Raw genomic sequence first — 9,240 nt, 5'->3', positions numbered from 1 at the left:
GGAGGAGGCAGGAAGGCCTAACATGGAGGCAGGAAGGCAAAACGTGGAGGCAGGAAGGCCTAACGTGGAGGCAGGAAGGCCTAACGTGTAGGAGGAGGCAGGAAGGTCTAACATGGAGGCAGGAAGGCCTAACGTGGAGGAGGAGGCAGGAAGGCCTAACGTGTAGGCGGAGGCAGGAAGGCCTAACGTGGAGGCGGAGGCAGGAAGGCTTAACGTGGAGGTGGAGGCAGGAAGGCCTAACGTGGAGGCAGGAAGGCCTAACGTGTAGGAGGAGGCAGGAAGGTCTAACATGGAGGCAGGAAGGCCTAACGTGGAGGTGGAGGCAGGAAGGCTTAATGTGTAGACGGAGGCAGGAAGGCCTAACGTGTAGATGGAGGCAGGAAGGCTTAACGTGTAGATGGAGGCAGGAAGGCTTAACGTGTAGATGGAGGCAAGAAGGTTTAACGTGTAGACGGAGGCAGGAAGGCTTAACGTGTAGACGGAGTCAGGAAGGCCTAACGTGGAGGTGGAGGCAGGAAGGCCTAACGTGGAGACGGAGGCAGGAAGGCCTAACGTGGAGGAGGAGGCAGGAAGGCCTAACGTGGAGGTGGAGGCAGGAAGGCCTAACGTATAGGCGGAGGCAGGAAGGCCTAACGTGGAGGTGGAGGCAGGAAGGCCTAACGTATAGGCGGAGGCAGGAAGGCCTAACGTGGAGGTGGAGGCAGGAAGGCATAACGTGTAGACGGAGGCAGGAAGGCCTAACGTGGAGGCAGGAAGGCCTAACGTGGAGGTGGAGGCAGGAAGGCCTAACGTGGAGGCAGGAAGGCCTAACGTGGAGGCAGGAAGGCCTAACGTGGAGGCAGGAAGGCCTAACGTGGAGGCAGGAAGGCCTAACGTGTAGGAGGAGGCAGGAAGGCGTAACGTGTAGACGGAGGCAGGAAGGCCTAACGTGGAGGTGGAGGCAGGAAGGCCTAACGTGTAGGAGGAGGCAGGAAGGCATAACGTGTAGGAGGATGCAGGAAGGCCTAACGTGGAGGCAGGAAGGCCTAACGTGGAGGCAGGAAGGCCTAACGTGTAGGAGGAGGCAGGAAGGCGTAACGTGTAGACGGAGGCAGGAAGGCGTAACGTGTAGACGGAGGCAGGAAGGCATAACGTGTAGGAGGAGGCAGGAAGGCCTAACGTGGAGGCAGGAAGGCCTAACGTGGAGGCAGGAAGGCCTAACGTGGAGGCAGGAAGGCCTAACGTGGAGGCAGGAAGGCCTAACGTGGAGGTGGAGGCAGGAAGGCATAACGTGGAGGTAGGAAGGCCTAACGTGGAGGCAGGAAGGCCTAACGTGGAGGCAGGAAGGCCTAACGTGGAGGTGGAGGCAGGAAGGCATAACGTGGAGGTAGAGGCAGGAAGGCCTAACGTGGAGGTGGAGGCAGGAAGGCCTAACGTGGAGGTGGAGGCAGGAAGGCCTAACGTGTAGGAGGAGGCAGGAAGGCCTAACGTGTAGGCAGGAAGGCCTAACGTGTAGGAGGAGGCAGGAAGGCCTAACGTGGAGGCAGGAAGGCCTAACGTGGAGGCAGGAAGGCTTAACGTGGAGGAGGAGGCAGGAAGGCGTAACGTGTAGACGGAGGCAGGAAGGCAGGTAGAGGTTAATCAGATTGTTAATCAGGCTGTAATACGCAGGGCAGGCGTTTATGAGGCGCATCGTCCCATTACCATTACCGTTCGCTTACTAGCAACATTTTCCATTATTTGTGAGCAAAGTATTAAAACACACTTCTCACAGGAAATATGTTATAGGTTCAGAAATCAATGCTATACAAAGGAGCACAGTGTATATTACCCAGTTTTATTGAGGGGAATTAAAACATTGTTTGGAATCCATTTAAATGTTCTAGAGCTTTTTTAAGGTCTTTGAGAGGGGTTCAGAGACCTGAGCTTCCCTATGGAACTCATTGGGACATTTGGAACTCAGAACGTTCAGATCATTAAATATAGTTGGCTGAGTGTTCTAATAGACCAAAATGGTTGAACTGGACCGGCGGCTCCACGGTGAAATGGTGTCATGAAACCAAACCAGTACTGGTGCTGATGGCTCTGTACTGATGTGTATATACCAAGCTGCCTAACGAACATCTAGCTCCGCTCTGATCCACAGACAATCTGAGTATACACCAAGCTGCCTCACGAACATGGAGCTCCGCTCTGATCCACAGACAATCTGAGACAATCTGAGAATATCTTGATTAATAATATCTTGATTTTGATGACTTCTTGAAGCAGTTTTCATTCCGGCTTGTCACTAAGTTACCAATGAATGTGTGCAACATCTGAGGGGGACCACACTCACATAGACCCAGGTGTTTCCTTCCACAACACACATAGACCCAGGTGTTTCCTTCCACAACACACATAGACCCAGGTGTTTCCTTCCACAACTCACATAGACCCAGGTGTTTCCTTCCACAACACACATAGACCCAGGTGTTTCCTTCCACAACACACATAGACCCAGGTGTTTCCTTCCACAACACACATAGACCCAGGTGTTTCCTTCCACAACACACATAGACCCAGGTGTTTCCTTCCACAACACACATAGACCCAGGTGTTTCCTTCCACAACTCACATAGACCCAGGTGTTTCCTTCCACAACACAACACACATAGACCCAGGTGTTTCCTTCCACAACACAACACACATAGACCCAGGTGTTTCCTTCCACAACACAACACACATAGACCCAGGTGTTTCCTTCCACAACACAACACACATAGACCCAGGTGTTTCCTTCCACAACACACATAGACACAGGTGTTTCCTTCCACAACTCACATAGACCCAGGTGTTTCCTTCCACAACACACATAGACCCAGGTGTTTCCTTCCACAACTCACATAGACCCAGGTGTTTCCTTCCACAACACAACACACATAGACCCAGGTGTTTCCTTCCACAACACACATAGACCCAGGTGTTTCCTTCCACAACTCACATAGACCCAGGTGTTTCCTTCCACAACACAACACACATAGACCCAGGTGTTTCCTTCCACAACACACATAGACCCAGGTGTTTCCTTCCACAACACACATAGACCCAGGTGTTTCCTTCCACAACACAACACACATAGACCCAGGTGTTTCCTTCCACAACACACATAGACCCAGGTGTTTCCTTCCACAACTCACATAGACCCAGGTGTTTCCTTCCACAACACAACACACATAGACCCAGGTGTTTCCTTCCACAACACAACACACATAGACCCAGGTGTTTCCTTCCACAACACACATAGACCCAGGTGTTTCCTTCCACAACACAACACACATAGACCCAGGTGTTTCCTTCCACAACACACATAGACCCAGGTGTTTCCTTCCACAACACACATAGACCCAGGTGTTTCCTTCCACAACACACATAGACCCAGGTGTTTCCTTCCACAACACACATAGACCCAGGTGTTTCCTTCCACAACACACATAGACCCAGGTGTTTCCTTCCACAACACACATAGACCCAGGTGTTTCCTTCCACAACACACATAGACCCAGGTGTTTCCTTCCACAACTCACATAGACCCAGGTGTTTCCTTCCACAACTCACATAGACCCAGGTGTTTCCTTCCACAACACACATAGACCCAGGTGTTTCCTTCCACAACACACAAAGACCCAGGTGTTTCCTTCCACAACACACATAGACCCAGGTGTTTCCTTCCACAACACACATAGACCCAGGTGTTTCCTTCCACAACACAACTCACATAGACCCAGGTGTTTCCTTCCACAACTCACATAGACCCAGGTGTTTCCTTCCACAACACAACACACATAGACCCAGGTGTTTCCTTCCACAACACACATAGACCCAGGTGTTTCCTTCCACAACTCAACACACATAGACCCAGGTGTTTCCTTCCACAACACACATAGACCCAGGTGTTTCCTTCCACAACACACATAGACCCAGGTGTTTCCTTCCACAACACACATAGACCCAGATGTTTCCTTCCACAACACAACACACATAGACCCAGGTGTTTCCTTCCACAACACACATAGACCCAGGTGTTTCCTTCCACAACACACATAGACCCAGGTGTTTCCTTCCACAACACACATAGACCCAGGTGTTTCCTTCCACAACACACATAGACCCAGGTGTTTCCTTCCACAACTCACATAGACCCAGGTGTTTCCTTCCACAACACAACACACATAGACCCAGGTGTTTCCTTCCACAACACACATAGACCCAGGTGTTTCCTTCCACAACTCAACACACATAGACCCAGGTGTTTCCTTCCACAACACACATAGACCCAGGTGTTTCCTTCCACAACACACATAGACCCAGGTGTTTCCTTCCACAACACACATAGACCCAGGTGTTTCCTTCCACAACACAACACACATAGACCCAGGTGTTTCCTTCCACGACACAACACACATAGACCCAGGTGTTTCCTTCCACAACACAACACACATAGACCCAGGTGTTTCCTTCCACAACACACATAGACCCAGGTGTTTCCTTCCACAACACACATAGACCCAGGTGTTTCCTTCCACAACACACATAGACCCAGGTGTTTCCTTCCACAACACAACACACATAGACCCAGGTGTTTCCTTCCACAACACACATAGACCCAGGTGTTTCCTTCCACAACACACATAGACCCAGGTGTTTCCTTCCACAACACAACACACATAGACCCAGGTGTTTCCTTCCACAACACACATAGACCCAGGTGTTTCCTTCCACAACACAACACACATAGACCCAGGTGTTTCCTTCCACAACACAACACACATAGACCCAGGTGTTTCCTTCCACAACACACATAGACCCAGGTGTTTCCTTCCACAACACACATAGACCCAGGTGTTTCCTTCCACAACACACATAGACCCAGGTGTTTCCTTCCACAACACAACACACATAGACCCAGGTGTTTCCTTCCACAACACAACACACATAGACCCAGGTGTTTCCTTCCACAACACAACACACATAGACCCAGGTGTTTCCTTCCACAACACAACACACATAGACCCAGGTGTTTCCTTCCACAACACAACACACATAGACCCAGGTGTTTCCTTCCACAACAAACATAGACCCAGGTGTTTCCTTCCACAACACACATAGACCCAGGTGTTTCCTTCCACAACTCACATAGACCCAGGTGTTTCCTTCCACAACACACATAGACCCAGGTGTTTCCTTCCACAACACAACACACATAGACCCAGGTGTTTCCTTCCACAACTCAACACACATAGACCCAGGTGTTTCCTTCCACAACACACATAGACCCAGGTGTTTCCTTCCACAACACACATAGACCCAGGTGTTTCCTTCCACAACACACATAGACCCAGGTGTTTCCTTCCACAACACAACACACATAGACCCAGGTGTTTCCTTCCACAACACAACACACATAGACCCAGGTGTTTCCTTCCACAACACACATAGACCCAGGTGTTTCCTTCCACAACTCACATAGACCCAGGTGTTTCCTTCCACAACACACATAGACCCAGGTGTTTCATTCCACAACACAACACACATAGACCCAGGTGTTTCCTTCCACAACACACATAGACCCAGGTGTTTCCTTCCACAACACAACACACATAGACCCAGGTGTTTCCTTCCACAACACACATAGACCCAGGTGTTTCCTTCCACAACTCACATAGACCCAGGTGTTTCCTTCCACAACACACATAGACCCAGGTGTTTCCTTCCACAACTCACATAGACCCAGGTGTTTTCTTCCACAACACAACACACATAGACCCAGGTGTTTCCTTCCACAACACACATAGACCCAGGTGTTTCCTTCCACAACACACATAGACCCAGGTGTTTCCTTCCACAACTCACATAGACCCAGGTGTTTCCTTCCACAACACAACACACATAGACCCAGGTGTTTCCTTCCACAACACAACACACATAGACCCAGGTGTTTCCTTCCACAACACACATAGACCCAGGTGTTTCCTTCCACAACACACATAGACCCAGGTGTTTCCTTCCACAACACACATAGACCCAGGTGTTTCCTTCCACAACACAACACACATAGACCCAGGTGTTTCCTTCCACAACACACATAGACCCAGGTGTTTCCTTCCACAACTCACATAGACCCAGGTGTTTCCTTCCACAACACAACACACATAGACCCAGGTGTTTCCTTCCACAACTCACATAGACCCAGGTGTTTCCTTCCACAGCACACATAGACCCAGGTGTTTCCTTCCACAACACACATAGACCCAGGTGTTTCCTTCCACAACACAACACACATAGACCCAGGTGTTTCCTTCCACAACACACATAGACCCAGGTGTTTCCTTCCACAACACAACACACATAGACCCAGGTGTTTCCTTCCACAACACACATAGACCCAGGTGTTTCCTTCCACAACACACATAGACCCAGGTGTTTCCTTCCACAACACACATAGACCCAGGTGTTTCCTTCCACAACACACATAGACCCAGGTGTTTCCTTCCACAACACACATAGACCCAGGTGTTTCCTTCCACAACACAACACACATAGACCCAGGTGTTTCCTTCCACAACACAACTCACATAGACCCAGGTGTTTCCTTCCACAACACACATAGACCCAGGTGTTTCCTTCCACAACTCACATAGACCCAGGTGTTTCCTTCCACAACACACATAGACCCAGGTGTTTCCTTCCACAGCACAACACACATAGACCCAGGTGTTTCCTTCCACAACACAACACACATAGACCCAGGTGTTTCCTTCCACAACACAACTCACATAGACCCAGGTGTTTCCTTCCACAACACACATAGACCCAGGTGTTTCCTTCCACAACTCACATAGACCCAGGTGTTTCCTTCCACAACACACATAGACCCAGGTGTTTCCTTCCACAACACAACACACATAGACCCAGGTGTTTCCTTCCACAACACAACACACATAGACCCAGGTGTTTCCTTCCACAACACACATAGACCCAGGTGTTTCCTTCCACAACACACATAGACCCAGGTGTTTCCTTCCACAACACACATAGACCCAGGTGTTTCCTTCCACAACACAACACACATAGACCCAGGTGTTTCCTTCCACAACACACATAGACCCAGGTGTTTCCTTCCACAACACAACACACATAGACCCATGTGTTTCCTTCCACAACACACATAGACCCAGGTGTTTCCTTCCACAACACAACACACATAGACCCAGGTGTTTCCTTCCACAACACACATAGACCCAGGTGTTTCCTTCCACAACACACATAGACCCAGGTGTTTCCATCCACAACACACATAGACCCAGGTGTTTCCTTCCACAACACACATAGACCCAGGTGTTTCCTTCCACAACACACATAGACCCAGGTGTTTCCTTCCACAACACACATAGACCCAGGTGTTTCCTTCCACAACACAACACACATAGACCCAGGTGTTTCCTTCCACAGCACACATAGACCCAGGTGTTTCCTTCCACAACACACATAGACCCAGGTGTTTCCTTCCACAACACACATAGACCCAGGTGTTTCCTTCCACAACACACATAGACCCAGGTGTTTCCTTCCACAACACACATAGACCCAGGTGTTTCCTTCCACAACACACATAGACCCAGGTGTTTCCTTCCACAACACACATAGACCCAGGTGTTTCCTTCCACAACACAACACACATAGACCCAGGTGTTTCCTTCCACAACACACATAGACCCAGGTGTTTCCTTCCACAACTCACATAGACCCAGGTGTTTCCTTCCACAACACACATAGACCCAGGTGTTTCCTTCCACAACACAACACACATAGACCCAGGTGTTTCCTTCCACAACACACATAGACCCAGGTGTTTCCTTCCACAACACACATAGACCCAGGTGTTTCCTTCCACAACACAACACACATAGACCCAGGTGTTTCCTTCCACAACACACATAGACCCAGGTGTTTCCTTCCACAACACACATAGACCCAGGTGTTTCCTTCCACAACACACATAGACCCAGGTGTTTCCTTCCACAACACACATAGACCCAGGTGTTTCCTTCCACAACACAACACACATAGACCCAGGTGTTTCCTTCCACAACACACTTAGACCCAGGTGTTTCCTTCCACAACACAACACACATAGACCCAGGTGTTTCCTTCCACAACACACATAGACCCAGGTGTTTCCTTCCACAACACAACACACATAGACCCAGGTGTTTCCTTCCACAACACACATAGACCCAGGTGTTTCCTTCCACAACACACATAGACCCAGGTGTTTCCTTCCACAACACACATAGACCCAGGTGTTTCCTTCCACAACACACATAGACCCAGGTGTTTCCTTCCACAACACACAGAGACCCAGGTGTTTCCTTCCACAACACACATAGACCCAGGTGTTTCCATCCACAACACATCACACATAGACCCAGGTGTTTCCTTCCACAACACACATAGACCCAGGTGTTTCCTTCCACAACACACATAGACCCAGGTGTTTCCTTCCACAACACAACACACATAGACCCAGGTGTTTCCTTCCACAACACAACACACATAGACCCAGGTGTTTCCTTCCACAACACACATAGACCCAGGTGTTTCCTTCCACAACACACATAGACCCAGGTGTTTCCTTCCACAACTCACATAGACCCAGGTGTTTCCTTCCACAACACACATAGACCCAGGTGTTTCCTTCCACAACACAACACACATAGACCCAGGTGTTTCCTTCCACAACACAACACACATAGACCCAGGTGTTTCCTTCCACAACACAACACAGCAGGGGCTGGAGAATGGAGCAGGACATGACTTAAATCACAGCTCTAACACTATCTGAGCCTCTCCCCCCTGTGGCCTGTCATCTCCATCTCCCACACTGTCACAGTTAGCTTGTTACAGCTTGTTAGTGCCGGGACCCCACAGATAGTGACCCTATAGTGTGATCCACCACATCTCAACAACAAGACACCGGGGCCCCACAGATAGTGACCCTATAGTGTGATCCACCACATCTCAACAACAAGACACCGGGACCTCACAGATAGTGACCCTATAGTGTGATCCACCACATCTCAACAACAAGACACCGGGACCCCACAGCTAGTGACCCTATGGTGTGATCCACCACATCTCAACAACAAGACACCGGGACCTCACAGATAGTGACCCTATAGTGTGATCCACCACATCTCAACAACAAGACACCGGGACCCC

Source organism: Coregonus lavaretus (genome assembly GCF_964263955.1).
Source record: "Coregonus lavaretus genome assembly, contig: HAP1_SCAFFOLD_4873, whole genome shotgun sequence".
Classification (NCBI taxonomy): Eukaryota; Metazoa; Chordata; class Actinopteri; order Salmoniformes; family Salmonidae; genus Coregonus; species Coregonus lavaretus.
Note: the sequence above shows the minus strand (reverse complement) of the source record.